Source organism: Dendrobates tinctorius, unplaced genomic scaffold, assembly GCF_039654945.1.
Source record: "Dendrobates tinctorius isolate UK_male_01 unplaced genomic scaffold, ASM3965494v1 ptg000004l, whole genome shotgun sequence".
In the NCBI taxonomy this organism is placed as follows: Eukaryota; Metazoa; Chordata; class Amphibia; order Anura; family Dendrobatidae; genus Dendrobates; species Dendrobates tinctorius.
Window position 1 is genome coordinate 22,850,415 of NW_027361672.1, and position 19,272 is coordinate 22,869,686.

At 42.2% G+C, this 19,272-nt stretch overlaps 1 protein-coding gene across 3 annotated transcripts in view; it reads right to left on the reverse strand.

Moving 5' to 3' along the window:
• Positions 1 to 19,272, reverse strand: part of ZNF236 (zinc finger protein 236) — a 235,408-nt gene that overhangs the window by 19,680 nt on the left and 196,456 nt on the right. The gene's annotated exons all lie outside the window — the stretch shown is intronic.

The window sequence follows — 19,272 nt, forward strand, 5'->3', positions numbered from 1 at the left end:
GTGTCATCTTTGTCTAATATTTAAATTTGTTTTGTGATCTGAAACATTAAAGTGTGACAAATATGCAAAAGAAAAGGAAATCAGGAAGGGGGCAAACATTTTTTCATGCAACTGTATGTATTGACTTTGTGTTTCACATTCGCCCGCCCACCGCTCCTGTCCCAAAGAAATAACAATTAAAATGTCGTATTTAATATGTTTGGTTTTTCTTTTTTTTTTTCTTTTTAAACAAAGTGAAAATGCATGACATGAACGAGACACTGACATGTGAATGAAGCTTTACAGAGCTGTATGTTAAATGGCTGCTATAGCTTCTACGCCATTGTCATAATGTACTTTTCTCCTTTGCCTTCTGCCTGTATGTTTAGATGTATGCATGCACAAAGTAAAACTGGCATAAAAACCGGGAAAATTGAAGCAATTATGGCAAAATACGTTGCATCTTACAAAATGCACCATGAATAAACTCTTTTTCCGAGAACACTGCAAACATTGTTTTTTTTTCTACTTAATGACATTTATTAAGAAGATGAAAGCTCAGGGGAATTGTTAGGACATGAAGCTTGCACATTTATCCAGACAATGAAATGATACTCAGGGCTTTTTAGAGGTTCTTCAAAAACAGCAGAATGCAACCACATAACAAAATCATCTTGGAACATTCTTTAAAGTAGAGAGAAAGCAAATTTCTCCTATAATTGCTCTGAAAATGAAGAGCCTGGTAACTCCTGCATCACGTGTCACGATACTGATGTTCTGCACATCCAAAAACACTAGATTCTACAAAAACTACTCGCACCTGGAGTTTACAAATAACTAGAGCTAAAATCAGCACATGCAGTACAAGTGGGTAAAGTGAGGGCGCCATATACAGCGCTAATTAAAGCGGGCACGGGCATTTAATGACTGCACTTTCAGAACTAAAGATTTTATTAGTGAATGATGTTGCCATAGGGGATGATCAGAGAACCGGTTTGTGTTGACATGCTTCTGCCCACACATTAAAAGCCCTGTAAATCAGAAAACATTTTCAACTAAAAGCCTTCTTTCCCCTTCTAGCTATGAAATGCATTTACTTTTATTCATTATGCAGTACATGGACAAAAGTATTAGGACAACTATTCTCTTCTAGTTCATCTCAAATGGCCAGTGGAGTCCTTCCACACCAAATTCACCCAAACATGACTTTGTGGACCTTGCTCTGTGCATTGAGGCACAGTCATGCTGTGAGAGAAAATGGTCTTCCTATAAATTTGGAAACAAGCAATTGTACAAAATGACATGGTAGTGTGAAGCTTTTAACCCCTTCATAGTACCCCAAGACAGTTTTCACCATCATGACCAGGCTGTCATGATCCATGCTGGATCATGACAGATAAAATGCACTAGTAACCTTTTTTTTTTTCCCTAAGCTGTGGTGCTTAAAGATAGTTTTGCCCCCGGTGGCCATTAGGGTCATTGCACTGTGGTGGTTTCAGTTCTAGTTTTGCCCCCGGTGGCCGTTTGGGTCATGGCACTCTGGTTTCTTTAGTTTAGTGCATGTGATTATAAAGCAGGTTTGATTGCTCTGGCTCTGCTATAAAAGAGTGTCAGGTGTTGCAATCACGGTTGGTGATAGTGGTCATTTCAACCATCCTTGGTGGAGGAGCTAGAGAGAGTTCCTGGCAGCTCAGTCAGAGTCCTGGTGTGGAAGGAGTCACAGAGGGGATTTCCTTGCAGCTCTGACAAAGCATGGTGGCAGCTATTCAGGAGGAAAGCTGCATTCTGGTGGTGGACTCTGTTGCTGGGAGCAAGAGCAAAGCTAAGTTGTGTTATCCCTGTTTGTGACTTCCCTTATGTGTGTTTCAGTGCAGTGGTGGGATTAGTTTCTGCACTGTCCATTTCACTAGAGAGGGCTAGGTGCAGGGCGAACAAGGGTTCTTAGGTTCCATCTCGGCGACAGGTGCAGAGCCTGTATAGGGACTGTTAGGAGTGTAGAGACTGGCTCAGGGGAGTGCAGGAGGTCTCCACGTCCCCCATTCCCTATCGCAGGGCCCTCCATTGTATCAGTTTCCCTGGTGTTTCCCTTTATTATTTAAATTCGCCCTGCTGGAGGCGGTATATCCAGTTATACGTGTAATACTGAAATTCGTCTGCTGGAGGCGGTGTATCCGGCTGCATGTTATATTATTTAAGTTCGCCCTGCTGGAGGCGGTGTACCCAGGGTCACGTGTGCCATAGAAATTCACCTGCTGGAGGCGGTGTGTCCAGTCACACGTTGACCATGACATTATCACAAACCATAACATTTTTCTCAGTTGAGCCATGGGCCAAGTGCAGACCGGTGAGCAGTTGCTGCTGGCCCTCACTGAGGTTAGTGAGGAGCTAAATGATGTGTTTCAGCAGCACCTGCAGCGGAATTATGGGTCTGAGGCCTCAACTCTGCCTCAACTAGAGGGTCCATATATGGCTTTGGCGAGGATGTGCCGTGGAGTCCCTGCTGGGGAGTAGGACTTGCTTATACAGGCGGACGTACCCAGGCAGGTGGGTGGAGTCGGTGTCCCCATGGTGCTGCCTGGTGTTCCCCAAGGTGAAGGGGTACGTCCCTGTAGTGAGCAGACTAATGATTTAGTCCTTGGCAATGACGCCGAAATTTCTGTACTTCCAGAGAAGCCGTGCCCCCCTGGTCGTGTGGAGGAAGACGACCTGGGAGTGTATATTTCCTCCTCGCCCTCAGAAGGTACTATGTCAGCAGAGGTGATGGTTGGCGAGGTACCTGAGGGCATACCGGTGCTTGTTAACAGTGGAGCAGAAGTCAGTTTGGTGGATGCTCAGTTTGTCCAGACTCATGGTCTGAGTGGTGAGACGCCGGACAAACCCATAAGCGTCAAGGCCATTAACTCTGTCCCACTGAGCCGGGGGGGGGTTAAACCAAGTTGTAGAAGACATTGTTCTGTGTAGTGAACATCATGATGAGTCCCAGTCATACTACGTCTTGGAGGGAAATTCAGCACCTATCGTTGTGGGCCCCCCTTGGTCTAAAAAACACAACCCGGTTTTAGATTGGCGGACTAGGGAAGTAGTCAGCTGGGAGCAGTCGTGTGAGGGCTGCTGCCTAGGGGCTACCCGTCTATGCCGTCTCTCTACAATCGTCCCATTCCTCTCCAGTGAAAGCAACGGAGGTGCTGCAGGAGAGTAGGGGCAAGGCTCAACCCTCGCCATTAGCTAACCCTGAGAGGCGCAGACCTCGTAGTAGGAGGGGTTGGAGGATGGTGTTTCCCTTGGTGAATTGCGGGGGTCTGAGTGTAGTGACACAGGGGGACGCCTCTGTTGTCAGTTCCAGAATGAGTTCACCGAATTATGACAAACGAATGTGTGGCAATAAACGTTCAGGTCCGGACCTGTGTGTGAACGAGCATGTATTGGTGGCCACCAAAAACATCCAGTGGAAGTGTGTGGTGGGGGTCTGGAATTCTCAGGTGATCGGGCTGGTGTCGGCTGTCCAGGGCCCGGAGACTTACCAGCTGGAGTTACCCACATACTTGCCCATACACCTCTCGTTCCCCAGATCGGCGCTGTGTAGATGGGTGGTGCCTCCGGAATATACATTGCCAATACCAGCGGTGTTCGTTTGTCATAAACCTGAAGTGCAGGTAGTTGCTGGGGTGAACTCTGGACCTGGGCGTCTCTGCTGTACGTGGTTCCCTGATGAGGAGCGGTCTTGAGGGTTCAGAGGCCCCTCATTAAGGGGAGGGTACTGTCATGATCCATGCTGGATCATGACAGATAAAATGCACTAGTAACCTTTTTTTTTTCCTTAAGCTGTGGTGCTTAAAGATAGTTTTGCCCCCTGTGGCCATTAGGGTCATTGCACTGTGGTGGTTTCAGTTCTAGTTTTGCCCCCGGTGGCCGTTAGGGTCACGGCAGTCTGGTTTCTTTAGTTTAGTGCATGTGATTATAAAGCAGGTGTGATTGCTCTGGCTCTGCTATAAAAGAGTGTCAGGTGTTGCAATCACGGTTGGTGATAGTGGTCATTTCAGCCATCCTTGGTGGAGGATCTAGAGAGAGTTCCTGGCAGCTCAGTCAGAGTCCTGGTGTGGAAGGAGCTAGAGAGAGTTCCTTGCAGCTCTGACAAAGCTTGCTGAAGTAGCAGCGATTCTGGAGGAAAGCTGCATTCTGGTGGTGGACTCTGTTGCTGGGAGCAAGAGCAACAGAGCAAAGCTAAGTGGTGTTTCCCTGTTTGTATTTTTCCCTGGTGTGTATTAGTACAGCGGTGGGGCCAGTGCCTGCACCACCCAGCTCCCTAGCAAGGGATAGGTGTAGGGTGTGCTAGGGTGACAGGTTCCGGCTCGGCGACAGGTGAGGAGCCTGTATAGGGAACGTTAGGAGTGTTCAGGGACTCTGACTCAGGGGAGTGCAGGAGGTCTCCACGTCCCCGTTCCCTATCGCAGGGCCCACCGTTGTAACTGTTTCCCGTTCCGTGTCTTGTTGTTTTAGTTACCGGCCTGCGGGTCATGTCCCACAGGACAGTTACACGTGCCATGTCTTGTTGTCTTAGTTACCGGCCTGTGGGTCCACGTGACACAGGCCAAATTCATTCTGACCACGGTCACTTTATCTAATAACTCTGGAACTCTTCAACGGATCCCACTGATTCTGGGATTCCTTTTTTTGTGACACATTGTACTTCATGATAGTGGTAACATTTGTTCAATATGACTTGCATTTATTTGTGAAAATATCGGAAATTTGGCAACATTTTTGAAAATGTCATAGTTTTCAAAATGTAATTCTTAGGCCCTTAATTCAGAGAGTTATGTCACACAAAATAGCTAATAAATAACATTTCCCACATGTCTACTTTACATCTGCATCATTTTTTAAACAACTTTTTTTAGGCACTTAGAAGGGTTAAAAGTTGATAATTTTTCCAATAAAATAATTTTTGTTTTAGGGACCACATTACATATGATGTGACTTTGGCAGACCTATATGACAGAAAATACCCAAAAGTGACACCAATCTAAAAACTGCACCCCTCAAAACCACATTAAAGAAGGCTGGACCAAAAAGCGCAAATATTGGATCTCCATACATTCACTGGTGGTCTAGATAATTTACAAGCATATTTACCCTGTATTGCCTAGTGCATTTGTCCTAGGCATATATGAACAACTTTATATATAGCCTTCACACCACATTTACTGGTACACTGGCAGTATTTTTGGAACAATATAGTAATACTATTATATGTCATCATTCATGATATGATGTATAAGACCTATATTTACATACAACTGTAATTGCTCCTATCTTGTGCGCCCCTTTCTCACACTTTTCCCTACACATGTGCTTTCCTCTCATTTCCTCTGTCCTGGATATGCATTGTATATTATAAATACACTAGGTGAAGAGCCCGGTGCTGTCCGGGCATAGTAACTAACTGTGGTTAGTTATAGCAAGTTATAATTATCCTCCATCCCATAGTCCCGTGCCTATATACCCATCATAAATATCCACGATCCCATAGGCCCGTGCCCATATACCCATCATACATATCCTCCATCCCATAGTCCAGTGCCCATATACCCATCACACATCCTCCATCCCATAGTCCCATGCCCATATACCCATCATACATATTCTCCATCCCATAGTCGCCATCCCATAGCCGAGTGCCCATATACCCATCACACATCCTTCATCTCATAGTCCCATGCCCATATACCCATCAAACATATCCTCAATCCCATAGTCCCGTGCCCATATACCCATCATACATATCCCGCCATCCCATAGTCCCGTGCCCATATACCCATCATACATATTCTCCATCCCATAGTCCAGTGCCCATATACCCATCACACATCCTCCATCCCATAGTCCCATGACCAGTCTTACAAAAGGGCACGTCACTCTGAATTTGAATGTGGGGTGCACAGAAAAAGGGTACCAGTCCCAATACAATATGAAAATAAAAAAACCGGCACTCCCATATGCAGAAAGAAGAAAATTCGTTTTATTCACAGCTTAGTTCTCCACAAGACATGTACTCTTAATGTGACGTTTCGGTCCTTACAATGGACCTTCTTCAGACATGAAAATAATCTTGTTAAAAAGGCATTCCCTTCTCAGGAACTATTTCTAACGTGGTTGTTGTTGACTATGTGTCACGTCTCTAGGTGGAGCCGCGGTGAAACGTGACACAGTCAACAACAACCACGTTAGAAATAGTTCCTGAGAAGGGAATGCCTTTTTGTTTCCTGCTACTCTGGCCCACCAGGTCATTTATGAGCTTTAACAAGATTATTTTCATGTCTGAAGAAGGTCCATTGTAAGGACCGAAACGTCACATTAAGAGTACATGTCTTGTGGAGAACTAAGCTGTGAATAAAACTAATTTTCTTCTTTCTGCATATGGGAGTGCCGTTTTTTTGATTTTCATAGTCCCATGCCCATATACCCGTCATACATATCCTCCATCCCATAGTCCAGTGCCCATATACCCATCACACATCCTCCATCCCATAGTCAACCATTATGACATCATAATGAGCGGCGGGGCTTGCAACCTATGACGACATCAGCATCGCCATGGCAACCATTATGACATCATAATGAGGGGCGAGGCTTGATACACACACACTTTTTCCCCATTATGTAGATAGGGGCAAAATTGTTTGGTGAATTGGAACGCGCGGGGTTAAAATTTCGCCTCACAACATAGCTTAGGACACTCTCGGGGTCCAGACGTGTGACTGTGCCAAATTTTGTGGCTGTAGCTGCGACGGTGCGGATGCCAATCCCGGACATACACACACACACACACATATACATACATACATACACACACTTGAGCTTTATATATTAGATTTAGCATTTTTGAATACTACTTTGGGCTATTAATTGTCATTTTTTTGCTTTCTATACATATCTCATGACGAGTGGTCCACTTCAGTCCTTGTAAATATCCACATGTGTGACATGTCATAATATTTACGTGATTAATATATATATTGATGCTGATCATGCCATTTTTTTCTGTCATTTGTATTGCACACGCAAGTTGTGTAAAGTGCATCAGGTTGGCATATGTGAGTTGTGCAAGTCAGAAATTAATTTAGGAGTCCATGGATGAGTGGTAAAGTCTGAAGCATTCTTGTATACTCAGGCATGGTTAGTCGGGGCAGGTGTCACTTTAATAAGTGGTGTCCTTTCTTATCCCCCTTCTGTAATACACTTGGCACCTTTCTTTGTAGTTTAACCCCTTTCCAATATCTGGAGTAATAGTACGCCGATGTCGGACACCCACCCTTTGATGTGGGCTCCGGCGCTGAGTCAGGAACGGATCAGTAACATCTTTTTTCTTCCAGCAGCAGCACCAGTGATGGCACAGGCTTGAAAAAGTCTGTGGCACCACAAGGCCCAGAAGATCTGCAGTAGAATGACGCAGTAACCCCTCTGCAAAGTCTCCAAACTGGAAAGAGGAAGTTCAAATCAAACTGCGTCTCTGTTCACTGATTGTTGAGGTATGAATTTGAACAAGAATTGACCAGTCAATTACAGCGATCGTAGTTGCAGGGGATGGTAGGCGCGTTACGGCACCCTGCTGTCAGTAACAGCAGGCACTTTAATGCGATCTCTGTACACTTGGTCATGGTGACGCATTTTCCCCAGAATGTAGCCATATGTTTTTGAGGTCAGGAACACCCTTCTCCATGACATATGGATACGTCCAAGGTCATGAAGGGGTTAAGGGAGTCTGTCACTTGAAACCAAGTTCAAGCACTCTGTGCACCCTCAGTGGAGCCAAACATTTAAATACAACTTTACTCCTACTTGTTTTCTCTCTAAAAGGTCTAAGCGTAAACCTGACACATTTCCTTTGTATTTAGGAAAAATATATATAATTTCATCTTTTTAATTTTAAAATTTACAAAAAGGAAAAAGAGCAGGTGCAAATGTTTGGGCACCCTGCATGGTTGTAATCTAGTAGTACCCCCTTTTGAAAGTATCACAGCTTGTAAATGCTTTTTGCAGTCAGACGAGTGTATATCAATTCTTGTTTGAGGGAATTTCATCCATTCTTCCAGTTCTGTGAGATTCTTGCATCATATTGCATGCACTACTATTTTGAGATCCAGCCACAGATTTTCAATGATGTTCAGATCAGGGGACTGGGAGGCCATTGTAAAAACCTTCAGCTTGCGCCTTTTGAGGTAGTCCATTATGGATTTTAACGTGTGTTTAGAATCATTATCCATTTGTAAAAGCCATCCTATTTTCAATTTCAGCTTTTTTACAGATGGTGTTATGTTTGCATCCAGAATTTGTTGAAATTTCATTGAATCCATTCTTCTTTCTACTCATGAAATGGTCCATTGGCTGCAACGCACCCTCAAAGCATGATTGATCCACCCCCCCATGCTTAATGGCTGTCGAGATGTTCTTTTCTTGAAATTCTGTGCCCTTTTTTTCTCCACACACACAAGTGCTTCTCACAAAATTAGAATATCATCAAAAAGTTAATTTATTTCAACTCTTCAATACAAAAAGTGAAACTCTATTATGTATAAATAGAGTCATTACAAACAGAGTGATCTATTTCAAGTGTATGTTTCTGTTAATGTTGATGATTATGGCTTACAGCCAATGAAAACCCAAAAGTCATTATCTCAGTAAATAAGAATACTTTATAATGCCAGCTTAAAAAATGATTTTAAAATCCGAAATATTGACCTACTGAAATTTATGTTCCGTAAATGCACTCAATACTTGGTCGGAGCCTCCTTTTGAATCAATTACTGCATCAATGCGGAGTGGCATGGAGGCAATCAGGCTGTGGCACTGCTGAGCTGTTATGGAAGCCCAGGTTGCTTTGATAGCAGCCTTCAGCTTGTCTGCATTGTTGGGTCTGGTGTCTCTCATCTCCCTCTTGACAATACCCCATAGATTCTCTATGGTCTTAAGGTCAGGCGAGTTTGCTGGCCAATCAAGCACAGTGATACTGCTGTTTTGAAACCAGGTAATAGTACTTTTGGCAGTGTGGACAGGTGCCAAGTCCTGCTGGGGAATGACATTTCAATCTCAAAAAAAGCTTGTCACCAGAAGGAAGCATGAAGTTCTCTAAAATTTCCTGGTAGACGGAACCAGACAGGGATGTCCTCTGTCCCTTGCCCTATTCGTTATGGTAATGGAACCATTGGCTCTAAAAATTCGCCTATATTCAGACATAATAGGCCAAACTGTGGGTAAACATGAATATAAGGTCAGTCTATTCGCCGATGACCTCCTCCTAACATTGACAAATCCCCAAGTATCTCTGCCCAATCTTATAAATACACTTAACCGCTTTGAGGAAGTCTCAGGAGTAAAAGTTAATGTAAATAAATCAGAGATCATGTTTCTGAATACCCCCCACAGTCCAAACTTCAATATTAGGTAATTTTCACTTCCGACATTCAAAACAACATATCACTTATATAGGAATTAACCTTACATCATCCAAATCTACTCTATTTAACCATAACTATACCCCCCTCCTCCTCCAAAAATTAACACAAACTCTTTCAAAATGGTCTTCTCCATCTTTCTTTTTTGGGAAGAGTTCACTCGGTAAAAATGGTTACATTACCTCAATTTCTCTATTTGTTCTGATCTCTGCCTATCCCAATACCTCTACATTTAAAACGATAAACTCGCACATATTACGTTTTATTTGGAACAATAAAAAATCCCAAATCTCTCAACAAACCTTGTTCAGACACAAAAGACAAGGAGGACTTTCACTACCGAATTTTGTTCTCTACTATAGGGCGGCCCAGATTGCTCAGTTGGCAGCCGTGAACGCTTAACAGCACGCACCTATCTGGCCGCAAATAGAAAATTCTCATATAGCACCTTATTCCTTGGAAAGTCTGATTTGGGCCACAGGACCCTTACCAAAAGATTTGGCCATACACTCGCTATACACCTCTCATTCATTACGAGTTTGGAGAGCCCAATTCGCATTACAGTCCCAACCTTCTCCACTCTTAAAACTGTTTAGGCTTCCGGTTCAGGCGCTGTGATGTGAGGAGACACACTTGCGGAAAGAGGATTTCTTCCGTATGAACAAGATGTGGGTGGGAAAGGTGTATGGCTCGGCATCACAAAGTAGGAAGGCAGGAGTGCTCACTCTGATCAATAAGAGCTTGGCACACACGGTGGAGTCACAAGAATCAGATGATGAAGGAAGATACCTACATATCAAAATCGTAGGCAGTCAGGGCACTTTTAGCATCCACAGTATTTACGCTCCCAACAACAACAAAAAATTTTTTTTTGAAAACATAACAAACAGGATATTACTTGATGGGGAAGTGTGTAAAATGGTGGGTGATGATTTCAACCCTGTAGTCTCCCAGGAAGAACACAGGAGAAGCCAGGGGAAGCAGGGGAGGCATACGGAGGGACCGTTAAAAGCGATGTTGGAAACCACGACCCTACACGACAGCTGGAGAATGTATCACCCACAAGAGAGAGTTTACGCACTACTCACACCGGCATGATTCGTGGTCGCGGATTGATCTTCTTTTGACAAGTGAGACTTTGATGCAGAGTGTGGAGGGGATTGACATAGAAAACATGGTGATTTCAGACTATAGTCCAGTGGTAGCAAGTGTAGCTGACAAAGCTCAGAGAGGACAGGACTACATTTGGCGATTCTCCACTTTCTTGGCGACAGACGAAAACTTTCACAGGATATTGAGAGAGTGGTGGGTGGAGTACACACTGACGAATCAGGAACATAGAGAGAGATAGGGTTGTTTTGGGAGACGGCCAAGGCAGTACTGAGGGGGAAGGTGATGGGATACACGACGAAGGCAAAACGACAGGCGCAAGTAAAATTTCAAGAAGCCAGTGGATTACTTAGGGAAGCATATACGGTCTTTCTGGAAAAACCATCAAGGGTGACAAAAGCAAAGTGTGTGAAGGTGAAGGGAGACTTTGAAAACTGGGCAGAAAGGAAAGAGAATATGTACAGAACGCAACAGGAGGCTGAGTTGACGTGCTACGGGAATAAGGCAGGGAAATTAATGGCAAACTTGCCAAGGGGAAGGCGACCAATGACTCATATAACGACACTGAGGAATGCTTTGGGAAAAAAAAAACAACAGATCCGAAGGAAATTAATGATATCCTGGGAGACCTTTTTGCAGATCTATACAAAGAGGAGGGGTTAGTGAGGAGGCGGGAAGGAGAGGAATGGTTAAGGGGAACGCAAACAACTAGGTTTACGGAGGAGCATCTACAGATATTGAATGGGGAGGTGATGACGGAAGAAATAGGAGACGTCATAGGAAAGATGAGTTCAACGAAAGCCCCGGGACCAGACGGGTTCAATGGCAGTTTCTTCAAGATTTTAAAGGAACAAATTTCACCTGTATTGAAGGAGTTATTTAATAAGATATTAGGGGGAGAGCGAGTATCGGCTACCCTTAACACAGCATACATAAAGCTCATCCCTATCTCGTTAATCAACCAGGATCTGAAAGATTTGGCAAAGTTGATGGCTAATAGATTGGCATCGATATTGCCAGAGATTATAGATTTCCCCCAGGCGGGATTTGTCAAGGGGCGCTCAGCAGTGACGAACATCAGGAAAGTAATGTTGGCAGCTGACATAGCTAAGCGGAGAGGGGGAGAAACTCCAGCCTTGATCACTTTGGATGCGGAAAAAGCATTTGACAATGTGAGGTGGTCATGGCTGGAACATGTGTTAGATCATCTGGGTTTGCATGGAGCCTTTAGAAATTTTGTGCAGGTGCTGTACGCGAACCCTCAAGCTAGGGTAAACACCCCGGGATTCTTAGCAAAAACATTTCCTTTGTTAAAGGGAACCAGGCAGGGTTGCTCGATGTCACCTTTGTTATTAAATTTAGCTATCGAACCATTGGCTAGACGTTTGAACAGTGGACGATGGTTTGAAGGGATCAAGGTGGGGGGCAGAGCACTGTGTTCGGCATTGCTTGCTGATGATATTGTCCCGTTTATGAGTAGGCCCAAAACACAACTGAGTGAAGTCATAGCACAAATTGAGGGATTCGGGAAACTGGCAGAATTCAGACTTAACAAAAATAAATGTGAAATACTCTTTTTGGGAGAAAAAAGAGCGGAGAGAGGCTCAATATGTGACATTCCTATTGCCAGAAACACAATTAAATACTTGGGAGTGCTGGTGGGGAGGGATTCAAAAGCTTTATATTCCTTAAATTATTCCCCACTAATCGAACGTATAGAGAAAGAACTGCAGGGATGGGCTAATCTTCCGCTGACCCTTTTGGGAAGAAATCATCTGATAAAAATGATGAGCTTCTCTAGGCTCCTTTACCCCATGCAGACAATCCCATTACTTCTCAAACATACAGACATAAAAAGATTGACAAAGGCATTCAGTCACTTTTTGTGGAAGGGAAAGAGACCAAGGATTAGCGCTAATAAGTTAATGCTACCAACAGGGGTGGGGGGGAATCAAACTATGAAATATTAGAGGCTATAACCTGGCTTGCATTTTATTTTGAGACATGCAGTTGACTGGATTAGACAAACAAGTAGACACTCTGACTGGACTTTAGAAGCCGAATTCTGTAGGCCATGGGACCTGAGATCAATATTACATACATCCATACCAAATCTGCCACCCAATATTAAACACTCATTGATATGTAGGGACACAGTAATGACCCGGAAGGCGGTTAGAAAAAAGTTTGGGCTAGCATGGAATATTTCAAAATTCATTAACATCTGGGCATGTCCAGATTTCCCACAGGGGAGGGAAAATGACCTGTTTAGAGAGTGGAGGGAGAAAGGGATAAGGACTTTAAGGGACTTGATGCATGATACAGAGTGGAGATCGATGACGTGTGGGGAAATAAGAGAGAAATAGGACTTGCGCCCATTCCAGACTCTCCAGTATGAACAGATAAAGCAACGGATAATGAGGAAATTACTCAATGCAAACAATGAATATGAGGGTAAACCACTTGGACACGATTTTATTAAGGGACATTCATGAGATTACTATTTCGGGTCTCTATAGGGACTTGAGAGAAGCATTAGTTCCCAACATACCAGGGAAAATTTTAGAGGGATTGGCAAAGCAGTTGGGAGACCAACAAGGGGAAGAAAAAACTCTTGAAAGGGTGGATGGAGATGAGGAAGAAGATAGTAAACGAAATCTGGAGAGACACTCAATACAGACTTATACATAGGGCCATACATGGTTTCAATTTTTTGAACATTAGACAACAAGACAAACTGGTGAAATGTCCGAAATGTGATACGGAAAGAACGGACTTATACCATGGGATTTGGCAGTGCGGAAAAATTGAGGGATTTTGGAAGCAAGTTCAGGGGTTGGTTCGAACAATCTGGAATAGAAACATGGAGCTGGAACCAATGGCTTGGCTATTCCATTATCATCATCAGAGTCATGATAAGTAAAAGGGCAATTCTCCAGAAATGGTTGGTGAGAGAAATTCCCTCGAGAGAAGAGGCGATAAGCCAGCTGAAAAAAACGCTCATGCTGGAGAAAGTAGTGGTGGGGAAAAGAAGGGAAAGATCAACAGCAATATTTTTCAGTAAATGGAGAAAGTTCAAAAGTGGTATATGCTCAGGAGAAGAAATAAGGCAAAGAAGGTTAACATTTGTATCTACTGAATGGTATATGAAGGAAGATCTGTTAGGATCCCTAGGTAAGCCCAAATTATAGGGGGAGGTTCCGAGGCCGAGTCGCATGGGTAGTGGGAGGGAAGGGGGAAGGGATAGGGTTGTTAAGTAAGTTTGGATTTAAAGACCCTGTCACACACAGCGATCTCGCTAAAAGGTATCATAAAAGGTAGCAATCAAATATCGCTCACTGAAACGTCCCTTAAATTGGTCCATATATTCCAAGCTTCATGCACAGCATCTACCGTACAGTTCCTGGCAATTGTTTTAGGGGTTGTATAGATAGTGGAGACACATTCCAAATATGGTGGACATGACCAATAGTGTAGTCTTTCTGGAAAGATGTTATAAAACTAATCAACACTGTCATAAATAGGAAACTACTTCTAACATCGACAGTGTTACTTCTGGGGGACAGACCAATCAATGCCAATAACAAAACTTGCCGACTTATTGATTTTATTACTATGGCAACTAGAAATCACATAGCCAGTAAATGGAAAACTAACATGTTGTCAATAATACAGGTGAAAAGACGAGTTAATCTAATAATGCTGTATGAAAAAATATAAGCCACTAGATCTGATTTTTTTGATACTTTCCGAGGTATTTGGGATCCTTGGATCCAGGCACAAAATGCTGACCTTCCTAGAATGATAATTTTATCTATGTAATACTGTATATAAATACTGCACTCATTACTGTTGAACATAGGTTTTGAATCGAGTGTTCTACTGTTTTACGTCAACTCATTTCTTACTGTCAGGGGAAGAGGGGGAATTGTATATTCCCTCTCCTCTCCCATTAACCCTAATTTAGTTGTGAAAAAACTGTTATTTTATAGTTCTATAAAGCTAAGACTATAATATCAAGGATACTGTGTATTCCTCCACTTATGTCCTTATATTTTCCCCCTGTGAGGGAATCCTTGTACTTTAATGTCAATGGTTTTCATGTTAAGCGATATTCTTTTTCAATAAAATCGTTCAAACTAAAATTTCCTGGTAGACCGCTGCACTGATTTTGGTCTTGATTAAACACAGTGGACCTTCCCCAGCAGATGACATGGCTCCCCAAACCTTCACTGATTGTGGAAACTTCACACTAGACCTCAGCTTGGATTGCGTGTCTCTTCACTCTTCCTCCAGACTCTGGGACCTTGATTTCCAAATGAAATGCAAAATTTACTTTCATCTGAAAACAACACCTTTGACCACTGACCAACAGTCCAGTTCTTTTTCTCCTTGGCCCAGGTAAGATGCTTCTGGCGTTGTCTATTGGTCATGAGTGGCTTGACTCAAGGAATGTGACACTTGTAGCCCATGCCCTGGATACGTCTGTGTTTGGTGGCTTTCAAAACCACGACTCTAGCAGCAGTCCACTCCTTGTGAATCTTCCCCAAATCAAATTTTTGACAGGCCTCTTCTTAACAATCCTTTCAAGGCTGCTGTTATCCCGGTTGCTTGTGCACCTTTTTCTACCACACTTTTTTCCTTCCACTTAACTTTTCATTAATATAATTGGGTACCACACTCTGTGAACAGCCAGCTTCTTTAGCAACGACCTTTTGTGGCTTACCCTCCTTGTGGAGTGTGTCAATTACTGCCTTCTGGACATCTGTCAAGTCAGAAGTCTTCCCCATGATTGTGGAGCCTACTGAAAAAAACTAAGGGACCTTTTTAAACACTTGAGAGATAATGACTTTTGGGTTTTCATTGGCTGTAAGCCATAATCATCAACATTAACAGAAATAAACTCTTGAAATAGACACTTTGCTTGTAATGACTCTATAGAATATGAAATTCACTTTTTGTATTGAAGAAATTAAATTAACTTTTTGCGGATATTCCAATTTTGTGAGAAGTACCTGTACTTTTGATCACTGTGGCCAAAGAGTTCTATTTTAACCTCATTGGTTCACAAGACTTGTTTCCAAATGCATCAGGTTTATTTAGATGTTCTTTTGCATACTTCTGATGCTGAATTTTATGGCGAGAATGCAGAAAACATTTTCTTCTGATGACTCTTTCATGAAGGCCATACTTGTGCGGGTGTCTCTGAACAGTAGAACAATGTACCACAACTCCAGAGTCTGCTAAATCTTTCTGAAGGTCTTTTAAAGTCAAGCAGGGGTTCTGATTTGCCTAGCAATCCTTCGAGCAGCTCTCACTGACATTTTGCTTGGTCTTCCAAACCTTATCTTGACCTGCAATGTTACTGTTAACTGCCATTTCTTAATTACATTTTGAATTGAGGAAAGGGTAACTTGAGAACGCTTTGCTATCTTCCTATAGCCTTCTCCTGCTTTGTGAGCCTCCACGATTTTCATTTTCTGAGTGCTAGGCAGGTGCTTAGAAGAAACCACGGCTGATGTTTTTTGGCACAAGGTTAGAGGAAGCTGGGTTTTTATAAAGCTGGGAAATTTGCATAACCTGGACTTTCCTAATGATGATAATGAACAAGCCATAACCCTAATAGGTTAATTATGGTTTGAAACCTTGGTCAAAGTTATCTGAGCACACAAATTTCCAAGGGTGATATACACACACACACATATATATATATATATATATATATATATATATATATATATATATATATATATATATATATATATATATTGCCTAAAATACAAAGGAAATGCGTCATCTTGAACTTTAGGCCTTTTAGAGATCATTTCATCCTCTACTTGCCTAATTACTCTTCACAATAACAGTAGTTTTGAACAGGGGTACCCAAACTTTTTCATGCAATGATAGATAGATAGATAGATAGATACCCTCAACCCACCCACACAGCAAGCCCTGCCCACACAACAAGCCCCCCCTCATCCATTAGTATCCGGAGTTGGGAAGTGAGGGACATCTGACGTGACATCACAAGAAGCAGGATATTCTCAGTCAGAGATCATGTGAACACAGAAGAGCAGCTCAGGGATGAAGGTCTTTGAAAAGCAAAATATTTAGTTCAGTGCTTATTTATGGCAGTTAGTACTCATCTCATGAAAGTGACTTGCAGAGTAGCGACCAAAACTTTTACATTTTCAACATATTTTAGAAGTGTGCCAAGAAATAAAAAACTATTACACAGTAAAAAAAAAAAAAAGTGGAACCATTTGGAGAACAAACAAACTACATGCAAATGTTGCTCTGATCAAATGTGAACTTGGGGTCCTGCTCTACAAGAGCGCAGTTATAACCACTGAACCACTATACTGGCCAACAAGTATTTCTTTCAACTTGGTTTTCAGTTGGTTTAATTCAGTATTAATAACAAGGACATTTTCTAATTAAATATAATTAACCTTTTTCTCAGTTTTTCAGCAGAACAAATGATTACAGGTTTTAAAGGATAAAACTACTTTTTTCTTGAAGTGAAGGCAGCACCACACAGATATATCTAGCTATCCGATCAGGCTATTTATTATCTTGAGAGCTTTAGTTCTAGTGTGTCCAGACAATATTCTCACATACAGCTTAATAGAGGCTATTTAAGGTCATCTCAAAATATATTTCCCATCTATCTCTGAAATGATGATCTGGTGGTTTGACAATACTACAGTGAGTAAAAGTATCCTGAATTACGCAGCAATTTCAGAAGAAGATCTTCAAGGTCATCATAAAAAACCCTTGATACATAACTCTAACAATTGACTCTTACATAAATGTAACAAACTGTCAGAATAATAAAATGTTATATGTACTGTACATTATATGGCCAAAAGTATGTGAACCATCACACTTTAGTAGACATCCATTTCCAAAACCATGGGAATTTACATAGAGTCAGCCCCATCTCTCCTGGGAAGACCACCCTTCATTTTACGGTAAATATTTTATAGGAATTTACAGTCATATGTTAAAGTTTGGGCACCCCTATTAATGTTGACCTTTTTTCTTTATAACAATTTTGGTTTTTGCAACAGCTATTTCAGTTTCATATATCTAATAACTGATGGACTCAGTTATATTTCTGGATTCAAATGAGGTTTATTGTACTAACAGAAAATGTGCAATCTGCATTTAAACAAAATTTGACCAGTGCAAAAGTATGGGCACCCTTATCAGTTTCTTGATTTGAACACTCCTAACTACTTTTTACTGACTTCCTGAAGCACTAAATTGGTTTTGTAACCTCATTGAGCTTTGAACTTCATAGCCAGGTGTATCAAATCATGAGAAAAGGTATTTGAGGTGGCCACTTGCAAGTAGTTCTCCTATTTGATTCTCCTATGAAGAGTGGCATCATGGGCTCCTCAAAACAACTCTCAAATGATCTGAAAACAAAGATTATTCAACATAACTTTTCAGGGGAAGGATACAAAAAGTTGTCTCAGAGATTTAACCTGTCAGTTTCCACTGTGAGGAACATAGTAAGGAAATGGAAGAACACAGGCACAGTTCTTGTTAAGCCCAGAAGTGGCAGGCCAAGAAAAATATCAGAAAGGCGGAGAAGAATGGTGAGAACAGTCAAGGACAATCCACAGACCACCTCCAAAGACCGGCAGCATCATCTTGCTGCAGATGGTGTTACTGTGCATCGGTCAACAATACAGCGCACTTTGCACAAGGAGAAGCTGTATGGGAGAGTGATGCGAAAGAAGCCGTTTCTGCAAGCACGCCACAAACAGAGTCGCCTGAGGTATGCAAAAGCACATTTGGACAAGCCAGTTACATTTTGGAAGAAGGTCCTGTGGACTGATGAAACAAAGATTGAGTTGTTTGGTCATACAAAAAGGCGTTATGCATGGAGGCTAAATAACACAGCATTCCAAGAAAAACACGTGCTACCCACAGTAAAATTTGGTGGAGGTTCCATCATGCTTTGGGGCTGTGTGGCCAATGCCGGCACCGGGAGTCTAGTTAAAGTTGAGGGTCGCATGGATTCAACTCAGTATCAGCAGATTCTTAACAATAATGTGCATGAATCAGTGACGAAGTTGAAGTTACGCAGGGGATGGACATTTCAGCAAGACAATGATCCAAAACACCGCTCCAAATCTACTCAGGCATTCATGCAGAGGAACAATTACAATGTTCTGGAATGGCCATCCCAGTCCCCAGACCTGAATATCATTGAACATCTGTGGGATGATTTGAAGCGGGCTGTCCATGCTTGGCGACCATCAAACTTAACTGAACTGGAATTGTTTTGTAAACAGGAATGGTCACAAATACCTTCATCCAGGAACTCATTAATAGCTACAGGAAGCGACTAGAGGCTGTTATTTTTGCAAAAGGAGGATCTACGAAATATTAATGTCACTTTTATGTTGAGGTGCCCATACTTTTGCACCGGTCAAATTTTGTTTAAATGCAGATTGCACATTTTCTGTTAGTACAATAAACCTCATTTGAATCCAGAAATACAACTGAGTCCATCAGTTATTAGATATATGAAACTGAAATAGCTGTTGCAAAAACCAAAATTGTTATAAAGAAAAAAGGTTAACATTAATAGGGGTGCCCAAACTTTAACATATGACTGTATGTTATTTACCAAAAGGATGCTATAAGGGAACATAAAGCACAAAAAGGGTCTTATCCACGTAGGCAGAATTGGTGACACAACCACTATAGGGTG